Source organism: Prionailurus bengalensis, chromosome C1 (assembly GCF_016509475.1).
Source record: "Prionailurus bengalensis isolate Pbe53 chromosome C1, Fcat_Pben_1.1_paternal_pri, whole genome shotgun sequence".
NCBI classification, from domain to species: Eukaryota; Metazoa; Chordata; class Mammalia; order Carnivora; family Felidae; genus Prionailurus; species Prionailurus bengalensis.
Window position 1 is genome coordinate 49,555,909 of NC_057345.1, and position 17,189 is coordinate 49,573,097.

Here is a 17,189-nt window from a genome sequence, read left to right on the forward strand (position 1 = left end):
AGAGACCTAAGACCATAGCTTTCCAACTTTGTAGGCCAGTGCCTATTCCCTGCTCAGAGAATGGTTATGACTGTACATATTGAGATAAATTAGTAAGTGAATAAATGAACTATCAATATTGGAAAGTAAAATCAGATTTTAGCCCAAGACAAAAAGAATTTTATTGCAACTAAACCTCTTGTGTAGATGCTTTGGACAGTAGTGAGCTCCCTGTCACCTGAGAGAAAAATAGGCAGGGATAATACCAAAAAGAAGTTCTATTTTAAGTGTATTTTAGCCCTGTAATATTTCAAGTCCCTTCCAATTATGAGATTCTATGATGTAAGATGACTTTGAGAAGGTTATTAGTTTTTGAAAGATTTCCAGAACATATAATACTTTCTTCCCAAACTATGTAGGAAAGAGATAAAGGAAATTCCTAATTTGTGGCACATCGAGACACAGCAGTTCTGTCTTCCACATGTTCAACTGTGTGTTATTTAAGCTCCTCAAATGAATTGTGATCATCATCATCTCCTTGACATATCTTACACTATAACCAGAAGTCTTCCAGCTCAGCAGAAAAAACCCACATTACTGTAGCTTCAACAGGCAGAGTAATAATGTAGACAACCTGATTTTGACTTTTTTCCCCCCAATACCATTTCTAACTTCTCTAACATCCTTGCACTTTAAATCTGTACAAGAATTGTAGCCAGAAGAAAATTAGAATTTACTGAATCATAGTCTCAAAGAACAAAAGCTACTCCCGAGAAACACACTTTTCATTTGGAAATATTACACTGAATCAAATAATGGTAACTTTTTGGCTCACCTTACAGAAAAAAAAAAACTGCTAATTTTCTTCCAATCTGATATTTGAACGATATTCCTTCATTAGTCATAAGATTCAAGAATATCATGGCTAATTGAGTTGTATAAACACATTTATTCAATAATTAGAAAAAATTAAGTACTTATAAATGTTACATATTGTTTAATGTATTGTGGTTCTATAAACAAGACAATTTCTTCCCCAAGAAAAGATCAAAGTCAGTTTAACGGCAACATGGGAACAACAACAGTCTCCTATCAATTCACTAAGGGACTAAATCAACGAAGGCTTATTTCACCAAATGAAAAAAAAATTTTACTTTTGTGCTTACTTTTTGCACCTGTCCTTTAGATAATGGGATGTGTTTTCCTTTTAATAAGTGTGTGTGTGTGTGTGTGTGTGCATATTATTTAACATCTAGTAGTAGATATATGCCCTATCCACCCTGTGCGCCCACCTCTGGGCCAGCCACAGAGATTGTCTGACAAACATAGAATCTAGAGGAGTTCACCACAGCCATATTTTGTTCAGGGCCTACACTAGGGCAGAAACATGGGCAGAACAGAGACAGGGCAAAGACAAACTAAACATACTGAGAACAAATCCACAATGAGTTAGTGAGCTGATCTTTGGTGAATTGACTTTCAGAAAATTGAATTTTGGGAAGTCAATGCTAGCTTCATTAAAGATCTCACCATTGTAGTCAAAGGAGTAAACTGACAGAGTAGAAGCCAAGTCCACAGAGTGTGGCCCCTGGACTAATGGGATCAACAGCACACAGAACCATGTTAGATGCAGATTCTTCAAGGCCCGCCCCAGATCTACTAAATCAGAATCCCTGAGAATGGGGCCCAGCAATCTCTGGTTTACCAAGCCCTCCAAGAGTGATAGCCCATGGGTGATAGCCCATCTTTGAGAACCTTGGTGATAAAGTGACATAGCAACATTTCTGAGTACTGTATGGCACACAGATGGGGTAACTAACCCCACGTGGAGAACTCAAGACAAGCTTCCCAAGTAAAGCTAGTGCCTCACATTTTTTTTGTATCATTTAATTCAGCTTCTTCCATTTCCTTAAATTCTGCCAGGGATACTAACAATATTGTGCGATTTTAATTTCTTCACATCTTCCCTCTCTCAGTTACTTTCCAATAGCGGTTAAAAAGTAATGAGAAACAAAGGAAATAGAAACGTATGATAAAAATGTGTTGGCAGTATAGAAATAACCAATTTTCCTTTAATGGGCCAATGGGCAGAGTATGGTCTTTGGGACAAATTAACCTTGAGCTAGGGTGATCATATATAGGAAATAAAACTATAACGTATCTAGCTACATTGGAATATCAAAAAAAAAAAAAAAGAAGAAGAAGAAGAAGAAGGAATTTGAACCCAGTCCATGCTGCAAAAGGGATGGCAGCCTTGGTGCTGACCCTGTGGGGTCACAAGTCAGCATACAGAAGATGGCATGTAAGGTACTGGGGTTGCTTCAGACCCAGTCCTGGGGTTGCTCAGGTCCCAGTCCTTGGGCTGCCAGGCAGAGCGTGTGCCAGGCCTCCCTCCCACCAGTGGAGCCTTCCTTCTTCTCCTCCTTGGGGCATCATCCTCCTGGCTCTTCACAGATATGCCACCCAGAAACCAGCCCAACCAGGCCAAGAAGATAACCTTCCCCCTTCCATGCTGCTCAAAGACTACCAGAACATTCCTGAAATTGAGAAGTTTGATAATGCTGTAAGAAGATTCTTGTCTTTGGAAATGGCCAACTAGAAGCAGCAGCTAAAAATCAAGCAAGAGCAGTTGACGAATAAGATTGTGGTGGACCCTGAGGACACCAGCTCCCTGGAGGCTGGAATTGTTGCCCTGTCAAGATTTGCAATTATGAAGAATGCATGAGAAATTTCACAAGGACAAAGCCCACAAGCACTATGTGCTCATAAGCATCAGCCAGAGGAAAAAGATGCTCAAAAGCTTCCATCTTGTGTTTTCCACAAGATGTGCAAGCAGCTGAGGACTGAGTATACCTTTCCCCCCCTGTAACCAGAAAGCCCACTCCTGCTGGGTGACAAGGAGGGCTCTGTGAGTTTGAGTTGTCTGGGAGATACACAAGCTAAAGAAGCAGAAAGGGCCGTAAAAATTGTAGCTGGGAAACGAGGCCAGAAAAACCCAGAGAGCCTTTCCAAAGCAGGACCAGAGGCAAAGAAAACCAGTAAGTTTTATCAGAGTTAGCATTAGGATGTCCCATTCAATATTTGCAATTTACTCATACTAAAGAAATTATTTTATTTTATTATTTTTTTTTTTTACCTGAAGTTCAGTTTAACTGCATGTCCTGTATTTTATCTGGTAGTCTCAGTAGTCATGGACTCACTTTTTACCTTAACTTGGGATTAATAACAGCAACCATTTATTGGGCAATTACTATTCAGAAAACATTATTCAACACATCTGGAAGCATACTTACTAAATCCTCACCATATTTTTATAAAATAGGTATTCTTATTCTCCTTACACATGTAGGAAACAGGCTTAGCAATTGAGTCATCAAAGCTAGTAGAAGGTAGAACAAGAATTTAAATCTGTATCCAGCCTGATTCCAGAACCAAAGCTTTTAATGACTAAATTCTACTGCTTAACTATACTGCAATTTGCTTAATCCTGATGGAACAAGTTTCTTTTGTGTTATTATGAAAACTGAGATTATGTATTGCACATAACACAGTTTGTGGCAATTGATAGGCATACAAAAGTACATATTAGCACTAACATTTATACTCAAAATCAAGGAAACCGACCCCAAAATACACTTGGCTTCAGAAAAATACTTTTACTCTACTGTAACCACAAATAATGAGTTTTGGGAAAAGGACTCTGGTTTGTCTGGGATGGTATGGATTTGTTTCGGCCTGAGTTCATTAAGGTCAGAGGTAAAGTTAAACAAAGTGTATCCTCACAGAGAGTTGACTTTCTCCTGTCTGTGCATGCTGACAAGGAGGGCCCATCCACAGAATGCCAGTCACTGAAGAAGAAAACAGTGCCATGGAGTTTTATCTGGAATCTTGCATTGCTCTGAGACCCTAAGCTGTTCCACATGGACAAGGTAAGAACTAGAGTAACCATGTGGAAAAAAGTTGTGGAAGGACCAAGAAGCCCAGAGCAAGATGAGAAGAGACAGTAGCTATGGCTGTCTAAAGCCTGAGATTTGATGTGTCTTACTTCATTGGTTTCTCTCAAGAGTGAAAGAAGTTATGTATGTAAAATTCTTTGCATGGTATAATCAGAATATGTATCTGCTGAGCATAGTTAGTAAATTCATTACTGAAATAGGTAATCCCTTCTGCAAAAAAAGGAAAAAAAAAAACCATTTCTTTAGAGGGAGAGCTAGCACGCATGCACAAGGTGGGGAGGGGCAGAAGGAGAGAGAGAGCACGAGAATCTCAAGCAGGTTCTGTGCAGAGCCTGGAGCTCAGCCCTGACACAGGGTTTGATCACACATCTCTGGGATCATGACCTGGACAAAAGTCAAGATTTGGACACTCAACTGACTGAGCCACACAGGCACCTCCAAAAGGTACTTTTTAAAGCAAGAATCATGACCTCTTCCAAGTCATAGTTGTTTCAGTAAGACTCAAATACTTGATCTGTATCTACTTTAGTATTTGCCATCCTGAGCCAAAATGATGAAAACTTTTGTTCCTACATCTTTATCAGCCAGTATTAAAAACTTCAAAGGGTCTAAAATTATGCCTTACTTGTAAACCACCATGTTAGCTTGTCACAATTTCATGGATGTTGCTGGTAGACATGAGACAAAGGACAGTTTGTTACTCAGAGCGACATCAGCAGCTAGATTATCAGCAATTTTTGTGTTGCTCTCCAAGACCCAATTCCAGCAGCATGACAGGAAAAGGGCCAAATGTTAACTGCACATTTGGATTCACAAAGGATTGTGAACCAGGAGTCTGTGTCACAGGGAAGGAACCCTGAGCCCAGAGAACTCAGATCTTTTTAAGTGAGCAATAAATGTGCCTCCCCTTTCTACAGGGAGTGGGAAGGCATGATCTTTATTATAATGGACAGTAAGCATGCCTGTCTTTACTTCAGGGGGAGATATTACCATTATCTTCCAAGGTTATAAGTAAGTAAACCTTTTCCAGAAGGAAACACTGTCTCTATCATCCAAGACTTTTCACTATTCCAGTATCTTTGAAAATATAGTCTAGGGAAAAAAAAGACACCAAAATAAAGCAAGGAACCAGGTGAAATGCTCCATGTTTTGTAGCATAGAGGTAAAGCATGATTTCAGGGGGCTTTTACTAGGACATAATTTACTGCTTGCATACATTGTTTCAGGGTGTAAACAGTGCTATAAAGGGTACTTTATAAACTGTAGCCCTGTATTCTCCGATTGTTCCTAAAACAAGTATGTGAGATAAATATGCTTTTCACTTCATATTCTTTCAGAATATCTAAAAGAAATTTTAATAAAAGCCAGCAAACCGTGTACCTGGCTTAGATAGCCAAATTCTGTCCTAAGCTCTCAGTAACAGCCTATGTTGCTCTCATAGCTTTTATGACAATTACAACTAAGAATTTGTTTACTTTTCATTTAATTTCTATCTCCCTGGATTATAAGTGGTCTTTCACTGAGGGGCCCTTGTGTCTCTTTCTTACACTTATGTTTGAGTCAGCTAGCATAACATCTGACATATAGTAGTTATCCAATATATGCAACAAATATTTTTTGAATGTTGGCTAAGTTTCACTGTACTTCACTTACAAATGATAAATGAAAATTTGGTGACATGATTTGATTCTATCATATACTTGACCTTTACCAGGATTTTTGAGAATGGAGTTCCCTAGAAGGCTGCATGGGGAAATGACTGACAAGCTAATCTAGGATTTCCGTTTTATTGTATAAATTTGGAAACTAAGGGCTAGTAGTAACAAATAAGTTATCCAGAGTCACATGTCAAGTTTCCTGACTCTTGGTTTAATGCTCTTTCACCTATGATATTCCTTCACCTGCCCCTTCAACCTGTTCTGGCAATAATTTAAAGCACTTCTGTGTTTATCTGCTGTGAAAAAATGTGGCAGTGTGCTCTCAGGGCAAGAATGGAGAGATGGAAATGTCTGCATCTCTGTGCTAATACCTCCTGTCATCATATGGGTCAGGGAGACTGTGTTCCCAAACTCAAAAATAATTGCAATGTGTTTTAAAAGTTCTGAACTTTGCCTGATATTTCTTCCTCCTTGCTGGGAAAAGGAGGTATGACACAGCTTGGAAAGACTGAGATAGATCTACAAATCAAAATGTCTGCAAATCTGCCAAAATCTGATTCCGATAACCCAGAGATGTTTTTATTTTTACTCCTCCTATCTTGTTTAAATTGGCAAATAAGAAACTTTTCCTACTTTAATTTGTTATAGAACTGTTACAAGTTAATAACAAAAGCATTATTGTTTAGGGCTCCAAGTAGGTTATAATAAAGAACTCGAAAAATTTCACTTCTTTCCAAGATTTTAGAAATTTCCTACAGTAATCATGCTTTGAGTAACAAAGGATATACTGCTTACCCCGCCAGCTCCACAACATCCCTGTGATCAATTGTTCCTCCAAGAACCAGCTCTGACGAGGATGTTGCTTTGGAGGAAAGGTGCTCTATAAATGTAAAAAATAAGTAAATGGATGGGCCGGGCAGAACAGCATAGGCTCTGGATTAAATAGAGGCTAGAATTTGGTTTTCAAATTTCAAAGAAACATGGGACTGGTCTTGGTCTTCCGCCTTGGGAAAAGCTACAAAGATTTATTTTTGTGAACATATCAAAATTCTCATTCTTATGCAGCTATAGCTATTGGAATACCTGAGGGGAGATTGCTTTACGACCTAACAGGAGCAAATGCAGATCTCTCTTGCCTTATAGACTAAATGGTTTTATACTCATTCCTGAGCAATGAATCTAAGTTTTTAGTGAATTCCATGAAAAGATCTTTAGAATGGTAATATTGCAGAGCAAAAGTTCCTACCATAGACTGAATGGAAAACTTTTAGAAAGAGGCCAGCCATCAATTTTCTGAGGGAGGTTAGACAAGCAATACTCCTGCAATACGTTTTAGAATCTGGCATCCCATTGTATAATCTCTCACATAGATACTGCTTTCATGGATTCAAGAGGACCTACATCTGTATCTTTACAAATTCACAAATTAGCTCCTCTCCTTTTATGGAAGAGAGATTTTAGTATATAATAGAGTTACACTGTATGAGAATATGAGAACATTTTGCTGGCGAGTTTTGCCATTAAACTAATCAGGGGTGAATGTGCTTTTTTTTTTTTTTTAAGGTATGGAAGTATGAGGATTTCATTGCTAGAATCACAGTATTTTTTGGCTGTTTTAGTTTCCCCCCACCCCCACCCTTTATCTATAGAAAAGAAAACGAATTGTCTCACTCTGTCAGAACTTTCAGAGAGGGTTTAGAAACCATCATAAAATCAACCTTGGTTTGTGGGCCACACCAATATCAATTTCCTGGTTTGATCTTTAGTTATAGAAAAAGATTACCGTTGAGGAGATTAGGAAAAAAGTACATGAGACTCTCTGTTCTATCTTTGAAAATCCTTGTAAACCTACAATTATTTCAAGATAATAAATGAAAAAATTGAAATAACAGTAGCAAACAGAAGAGTGATAGACCTGACTCATTCACTGGACAAACTTTATACGTGTGCTCACTAAACCACAAAATGGAGATAGCATCTAGCAGTAATAACTAAATGAGTATAAATTTAATGGTTTGTTTGTGCACAGACAATATGGCAAAATTAAGAGCAAGTCCTTTAAGGCCAAACTAACTGCACTCAAATACAAGGTCATACACTTTCTATGTGGGACTTTAGTCCAGAATATAATCTTCCTTCAGTATCCAGATGTGGAAATTTGGATGGTGATAAGAAAATCACTTATACTATAAGATAGTTGTGATGATTGAGTTTAATATTTGTAAAGGCACTTAACAACAATGCCTGGTCCTTAGCAATACTACGTAATGGGCAGCCATCCTGTGAAGAAATCACTTGGCATGTACCTCTGCAAGTATTGGTTTCCTTCCCTTTTCTGATTTTGAGTTAAATCCTATAAGAAGCCCATTACAAGTAGCCTAGAAAAAGAATTATGGTATATTTGTGTCATTGAATCAAGTAATGAGTGAACGGTCTTCCACTGAACACAAAAATATGGATAAATCTCAAACATAATACTGAGTGAAAGAAGCTACCCAATAAGTTTATTGTATGATTGTATGTAAAATATTAAATGGCAAAAAAAGAAAATTATCAGCCTAATTTTGATAAAACATTTCAAATTCCTCATATCAAAGCATATCAATAAGATGTACATATGCTAATTTTATAATACACATCAAGTCCCAAATTTCCAATCCTAGGTAAGTTATCAAGTGTCAAAATGTAAATGCTGATAATTTAACTGTAGGTAGTATTTTTTGAAGTACAACTGACATATTAATTTCAGGTGTGCATCATAGTGATTTGATACTTTTATATATTATAAAATGACCCCCATGTTACCATCTGTCACCATATAAAATTATTGCAATATTACTGGTTATACTCCCTGAGCTGTACATTATACTCCCATGACCTATTTTACAGCTGAAAGTTTATACTTCTAAATCACCTTCACCTATTTCACTACCTCCCCAAACCCTCCCCCTCTTTGACAACAAACAGTTTTCTTCCTGTATCTATCGGTCTGATCTATATTTTTTTTGTTATTTTTTAATTCCACACGTAAGTGAAATCATGCAGTATTTGTCTTTCACTTTTGACTTATTTCACTTAGCATAATACTTTCTAGGTCCATCCATGCAACCACAAATGGCAGGATTTCATTCCTATTCATGGCGGAGTAATATTTCATCATGAATATATGTGTGTGTGTACACATACCTCATCTTCTTTACTCATTCATCTATTGATGGATGCAAGTTGTTTCCGTATCTTAGCAATTGTAAATAATGCTGCAATGAACAGAGTGATACATCTAATTCTTCAAATTGGTGGTTTCATTTCTGTGAGATGAATATCCAGGAGAGGAATTATTGGATCCTATGGTATTTCTATTTTTTAATACGAGAACATTTCATATGGTTTCTATGGTGGCTGCACCAATTTATGTTTCCATCAGCAGTGCACAAAAGGTTTCTTTTCCCCACATTCTCACCAGAAATTTTTACCATTCCTTTTGATACCAGCCATACTGACCAGTGTGAGGTGATACCTAACTGTGGTTTTAATTTGCATTTCCATAATCATTAGTGATGTTGATCATCTTGTCATGTGTCTGTTGGCCATCTATAGGTCTTCTTTGGGAAAATGTCTGTTCAAGTCCTCTACCCAGTTTTTAGTCAGGTTGTTTAGGGTTTGGGGGGAATTTTTAAAAAAAATATTAAGTTGTGTAAGTTCTTTATGTACTTTGTATATTAACCCTTCATCAAATGTATAATTTGCAAATATCTTCACTCATTCAATAGGCTGCATTGTTGATGGTTTCCTTATCTATGCAGAAGATTTTTAGAATGAGAATGTAATCCCATTCAATTATTTTAGCTTTTGCTGCCCTTGCCTGAGATGACAGCATCTCTTTAGGCTTTAAAGTACCATTGATAATCATGATTTTTAAAATTTTGTTTTTAATTTTTGAGAGAGAGAGAGAGAGAGAGAGAGGGAGGGAGAGGGGTGGGGGACAGAGAGAGAGGGAAACACAGAATCTGCAGCAGGCTTCAGACTCTGAGCTATCAGCACAGAACCCAATGTGGGGCTCGAACTCACAAATCATAAGATCATGACCTGAGTCAAAGTCAGATGCTTAACTGACTGAGCCACCCAGACATCCCTCATATTCAAAGATTTAAAGAACATTCTGAGGTGAAAATAACAATACCTGAAATAAAAAAAAATATCACTGGGTCGTCTTGACAGAAAATAAGACATTGGAGAATGAAATATCCATAAATTTTAATTCAGAGCAATAGAAACTATTCAAAATGTAGTGCACGTGCACACACACACATACACACACAGCTCAAAGAAATGAACAAAACTGATGTGACATGTGGAATAATCTAAAGTGGTCTAATATACAAATAATCGGTGTTTCAAATAGAAGAGGTAGAGTTATTAAAGAGATAATGGTCAAAATATTTCCTATTTTGGTATTATACAAACTCTTATATCCAAGAGATTAAATAAACATTAAGGGTGAATACAAAGCAAACCTTAAAAATGCATGTAGTACAATTGTTCACTATCAATAAGAAAATCTTAAAATAAGCTTCAGAGAAAAAAATACAAAGAAACAAGAATCAATATGGACTCTGCATCAGAAATAATGGAAGGGACAATACAATGGAACAATATTTTTAAAATGCTAAAACACAAAGAGAAACTATTAACTTAGAATTCTATACCCAGCAAAAATTATCCTCCAAAAATAAAGGCAAAATAAATACCATTTCAGACAATCAAAACCAGAAAGGATTCACCAGCAGCAAACCTACAACACAAAATCCACTAAACAAGATTCTTCAAGCTGAAGGAAAAGAATAAAAAATGGAAATTTGAATCTATACAAAGAAATGAAGAAAGCTAGAGAGGGTAACTTGGAGATAAATCGCAGGGATATTTGTTTTCTTGTTTTTAAATGTCTATAAAATATCATTGTCCACAAAATATAATAATGATGTATTTGGGAACCTAAAATCTATTTATAGGTAAGAATTCTAAAAACAGCAGCAAGAAGGATAGAAAGGAAAAATGCAAGTATACAGTAGTAAGGTTTTAGTATTATAATAAAATGGTATATTACTTAAGTATAGACTAAAATAAAGATGAATGTTGCCAACTTTAAAGCAAGCATTAATATATCAAAGATTTCGGAGGCTATTGGGAAGATGGCAGAGTAGGAGGATCCTAAGCCCACCTTGTCCTATGAACATACTGAGAAAACAGCTACATCTATGTAACTCTGAAAACTACCTGAAGACTGGCAGAATTGACCTTTCAGTTAATCATTAGGAAGAGACCACATTGAAAAGGGAAGAAAGGGCAGAGATGCAGCTGGGAATCAAACCGTGGGCAAGACTAACCATAAACAGGAGACACACCACCAACAGAGAATCAAGAGGATCAGACTCCATCCAGGCACCTGTGGCAGTGGGGACCCACACAAGGAAGAGGAGTCCTCATAACATCTGGTTTTGAAAAAGAGTAGGGCTTAACATCAGGAGAGCCAGAGGAAAATAGGAAATGGAATCCCCACCCTTAAAGAACAGCATAATAAATAACTTGGCTCAAAACATAGCACAGAAGCAGCAGTTTGAAAAGTGCCTGCCGTATATATGAAGGAGATTTATTGAGTAATCTCAGAACATGTGCTAGAAGGGCAGAGATCTTCAGGAGATTTGTCCATGAATAAAAATGCTGGAAGGTGCCATTTCTCTTTCCCTTCCCTAGCCTAGATATCCAAACACTTGTGGGAGTCAGTTCTAACACGATCTACCTTGCTAGCACCACCACTCCACCCCACCCCCTCTTGTTGTCCTACAGACCCACCCCATTCAACCTGACTACAGGTAGATATCCCTCCAAAGCAGCTCCTTCAGGGATATGTATCAGGAACTGGTGCCATTCCAAAAAGAATCCTGACGTGGGGAGAAGGAGAGATAACCCCCTACCAGTGGGCTCACAGTTTCAGCGGCCCAGCCTTTTAGCTGGCTATGCAGGGAATAAGCCCTGCCATCCAGTGTGCTCACAACTGTGGCACATGGCCAATTGCAGACACATGGACTGCCAGTCCTGCCCACCAAGAACCCCATGGCAGCTTCAGATGGGTCTCTCAATAGCACAGGGACAAACTCTGCCACCCAGAGCACCCACACTAGGCAAAGCAGGTCACCACAGCCAGTTGAGATGAAGGCAATCACAGCTCAAACACACCACAAGGGGCATAAGTGCCCCACTCTACTTGTGTGGGACACTAGGGGACACTCCTGGAGCACCTGATGCTTGTGACTAGGGGGAATTGGAATATATGGCACCACAATACCTCTTCTATACAAGATCACTGCTTTCAAAACAAGGATATATAACTGACCTAATACATAGAAACAAACACAGTGAGTTTGATAAAATGAGGAGACAAAGAAATTTTTCATTTTCCAAATAAAAAACCATGGTAAAAGAGCAAGATAAAATATAGATAAGTGATATGCCTGATAAAGAGTTCAAATTAACGGTCTTAAAGATACTCCATGGATTTAAGAAAAGAATGATCTCCAGGAGAATTTCAACAGAGAAAATGTAGAGAACCACCAGTCAGAGCTCAAGAATACAAAAACTGAAATGAAAAATATACTAAAAGACATCAACAGCACATTAGAAGCTGCAGAAGTATGGATCACAATCTGGAAGACAGTAATGGAAAGCAACCAAGCTGAACAGTAAGAAGCAAAAAAGGAAAAAATGAGAATAAGTTAAGCTAACTCTGAGACTTCATTAAGCCTAAAACATTCATATGACAGGGATCCCAGAAGAGGAAATGAAAGAGAAAGGGATAGAAAATTTGAGGAATAGCTGAAAACTTATTTAAACTGGTCAAGGAAATGGATATCCTAATCCATAAACGGAGGTCCTAACAAGATGAACCCATGGAGGTCCACACCAAGAAATGTAACAATTAAAATGGCAAAAAGTAATGATAAAGAATTTTAAAAGCAGCAAGAGAAAAGTTGCATAAGAGAAAGCCCATAAATTTATCAACTGACCATTCAGAAAAAAATTTGACTGTATCATGTCACTCCTTCCTGGCCTACAAAGTACTAAAAGGGAAGAAGAAAATTACAACCAACCTACTCTGCCTGGCGATGTTATTCAGAATAAAAGGAGAGATAAAAGAGTTTCACAGACAAGAAAACATTAAAGGAGTTCATCATCACTAAATCAGCCTTACAAGAAATGTTAATGGGAATTCTTTAACCTGAAATAAGTGGCCATAACTAGGAGAAATTTTGCAACAAGAAATTTCACAGATAAAAAACATAGTATAGGTAGTAATCATTTCTACAACCAGTATGGAGGTTAAAATGCCAAAGTAGAATCAACTACATCTACAAAAATGTTTTCTAAAGGGATATACAAAATAAGATATAACATCATAGAAATAAAACATGGAGGGGTACTAAAAATTTAGTGCTTTTAGAAGGTGCTCAAACTTAAGCAACCATCATTTTAATAAATGCTTCCATACACATAGGATATTATATGAACATAATGGTAATCACAAATAAAAAATATAGGTAACACAAAAAAAATAGAAGAAATAAAGCCAAGCATAATACTAAAGTATGCCATTAAACCACAAGGGAAGAGAAGAGAAGGAGGAACACCAAAGAACTACAAAAACAACCAGAAAACAGTAACAAAATGGCAATAAGTACATACCTACCAATAATCCCTTTAAATTTAAATGGACTAAATGTTCCAATCAAAAGAAATATGGTGATGGAACAGATAAAAAAAATAAGACTCATCCACCATATGCTACCTACAAGAGGTTCACTTCAGACCTACAGACACAAATGGAATGAAAGTGAAGGGATGGAAAAGTACATTCCATACAAATGGAAGGAAAAAAAAGCTAGGATAATAATACTTCTATGAGATAAAACAGACTTTAAAACCAAAACTGACAAAGCAGGAAAGAATATCCAATGGAAAAAAGAGTCTCTTTAACAAATAGTGCTGGGAGAACTGGACAGCAACATGCAGAAGAATCAAACTAGATCACTTTCTTACACCATTCACAAAAATAAACTCAAAATGGATAAAGGACCTGAATGTGAGATAGGAAATCATCAAAACCCTAGAGGGGAAAGCAGGAAAAAACCTCTCTGACCTCAGCCGCAGCAATTTCTTACTTGACACATCTCCAAAGGCAAGGGAATTAAAAGCAATAATAAACTATCGGGGCCTCATGAAGATAAAAAGCTTCTGCACTGCAAAGGAAACAATCAACAAAACTAAAAGGCAACCGACAGAATGGGAAAAGACATTTGCGAATGACATATCAGACAAAGGGCTAGTATCCAAAATCTATAAAGAACTCACCAAACTCCACATCCAAAAAATAATCCAGTGAAGAAATGGGCAGAAGACATGAATAGACACTTCTCTAAAGAAGACATCCAGATGGCCAACAGGCACATGAAAAGATGCTCAACATAACTCCTCATCAGGGAAACTACAAATCAAAACCACACTGAGATACCACCTCGTGCCAGTCAGAGTGACCAAGATGCTCGTCAGGAGGCTATAGATGCTGGAGAGGATGTGGAGAAATGGGAACCCTCTTGCACTGTTGGTGGGAATGCAAACTGGTTCAGCCTCTCTGGAAAACAGTGTGGAGGTTTCTCAAAAAATTAAAAATAGATCTACCCTATGACCAAGTAATAGTACTTCTAGGAATTTACCCAAGGGATTCAGGAGTGCTGATACATAGGGACACTTGTACCCTATAGCAGCAATTTCAACAATAGCCAAATTATGGAAAGAGCCTAAATGTCCATCAACTGATGAATGGATAAAGAAGATGTGGTTTATATACACAGTGGAATACTACGTGGCAATGAGAAAGAATGCAATATGGCCTTTTGTAGCAACGTGGATGGAACAGGAGTGTTATGCTAAGTGAAATAAGTCATACAGAGAAAGACAGATACCATATGTTTTCACTCTTATGTGGATCCTGAGAAATGTAACAGAAGACCATGGGGGAGGGGAAGGGAGAAAAAAAGTTACAGAGAGGGAAGGAGGCAAATCATAAGAGACCCTTAAAAACTGAGAATAAACTGAGTGTTGATGGGGGGTGGGAGGGAGAGGTGGGTGGTGATGGGCATTGAGGAAAGCACTGTTGGGATGAGCACTGGCTGTTGTATGGAAACCAATTTGACAATAAATTTCATATTTAAAAAAAAATAAAACCAAGACTATAGCCAGAGACAAAGAAAGGCATTACACAATGATAAAGGGAACAATACAATGAGCATACAGCAATTATAAATACCATTGCACCCAACATAGGAGCACCTAGATATATAAAGAAAATATTAATAGACATAGAGCAAGAAATTGACAGTAATATAATAATGGTTTGGGACTTTTACACCCTACTTATATTACTAGATTGATCACCCAGCCAGATTTTCAACAAAAAAATGGCTTTGAATGACAGACCAGATAGCCCTAACAGATATATACAGAACAGGACATTCCAAAATGGCAGAGTACACATTCTTTTCAAGTGCACATAGAACAGTCCCCAGAATAGATCATATGTTATGCTACAAGTCTCAGTAAATTTAAGAACACTGAAATCCTAATCAAGCATCTTCTCTGACAACAGTATGAAACTAGAAATCAATTACAAGAAAGAATCTGGAAAAAAACACAGACACACGAAAGCTAAACAACAGGATTCTAAACAACCAGTGGGTCAACGAAGAAACCAAAGAGGAAATAAAAAAATACATGAAGACATATTAAAATCAGAACAGTCAAAAGGACACAGCAAAAGAAGTTCTAAGAGGGAAATTTATGGCAGTACAAACTTACTTTAAGAAGAAAAATCTCAAATGTTCTAACCTTATGCTTAGAGGAGCTAGAAAAAACAACAAAGCTGAAAGCTAGGAAGAAGGAAATAATAAATATTAGAGCAGAAATAAGTTAAGTAGAGACAAAAAATAGAAGAGATCAATGAAACCAAGAACTGGTTCTTTAAAAGATAGACAAAATCGTTACACCTTTAGCCAAATTCATCAAAAAAAAAAAAAAAGAAGAAGACCCAAATACATAAAATCAGAAACAAAGGAGGAACAATAACAAATGACACCACAAAATACAAAAGATTTTAAGAGAATTTCATGAACAATTATATGTCCAACAAATTGGACAACTTTGAAGAAATGGATAATTTCCTGGAAACATACGGTCTTCCAAAGCTGAATCAAGAAGTAATGTTGAATCAGTAATCAGAAAATTCTCAAGCATACAGGACCAGATGGCTTTACAGTTGAATTCTACCAAACATCTAAAGAGTTAATATCTAGTCTCTTCAAAATATTCCAAAAATCTGTGGTGTCTGGGTGGCTCAGTTGGTTAAGCGTCTGACTTCAGCTCGGGTCATGATCTTGCAGTTGGTGAATTTGAGCCTTACGTCAGGCTCTGTGCTGACAGCTCAGAGGTTGGAGCCTGCTTCGGATTCTGTGTGTCTCTCTCTCTCTGCCCATCTCCTGTTGTGCCATCTCTCAAAAATGAATAAAAATTAAAATTTCTCAAGTATTCCAAACAACAAGAGAGGAAGGAAAGTTTCCAAATTCATTCTATGCAGCCAGCATTACTTTGATACCAAAACCAGACAAAGACACTGAGAAAAAAACCCACAAGCCAATACCTCTATGAACATAGGTGCAAAAATCCTCAACAAAATATTGCAAACCAAATTCAACAATACGTTTTTTAAAAATTTAATGTTTATTTTTGAGAAAGAGACAGAATATGGTGGAGAAGCAGAGAGAGAGGGAGACAGAATCTGAAGCAGGATCCAGGCTCTGAGCTGTAAGCACAGAGCCTGACACAGGGTTCAAACTCACAAACCACAAGATCATGATCTGAGCTGAAGTCAAATGCTTAACCAACTGAGCCAACCAGGTGCCCTTCAACAATACATTTTAAAAAATCATTCACCTCAGTCAAGTGGGATTTGTTTCAGGGGTGCAAGTGTAGTTCAATACCTCCAAATCAATGTGTTACGTCATGACATTAACAAGAGGAAAGATAAAAACCGTATGATCACCTCAATGAATGCAGAAGAACTATGTGGCAAAATGCAACATCCATTCATGATAAAAACTCTTAGCAAAGTGGTTTAGAGGCAACATACCTCAACATGATTAAGGCCATGTATGAAAAACCCATAGCTAACATCAGACTAAGCGGTGAAAAGTGAAAAATTTTCTTCTAAGATCAGGACCAAGACAAGGATATCTACTCTCACCACTTTTATTCAATATAGTACTGGAAATCCTAACTCTAGCAATTAGACAATAAAAAGAAATTAAGAAATAAAGAGCATCCTAACTGGTAAGGAAGAAGTAAAACTGTCACTGTTTGCATATGACATGATATATACAGAAAACCCTAAGGACTCCACCAGAAAACTATTATAGGTCACAGGTGAAATATAGAAGATAGGGCATATCACCAAAAATATGGCTGTAACATTGTATGGTTACAGATAGTGACC

At 37.3% G+C, this 17,189-nt stretch overlaps 1 pseudogene; it reads left to right on the forward strand.

The window, feature by feature from the left end:
• The first annotated feature begins 2,224 nt into the window (after positions 1-2,224).
• Positions 2,225-3,037, forward strand: LOC122479402 (annotated as a pseudogene).
• The last annotated feature ends 14,152 nt before the right edge of the window (positions 3,038-17,189 follow it).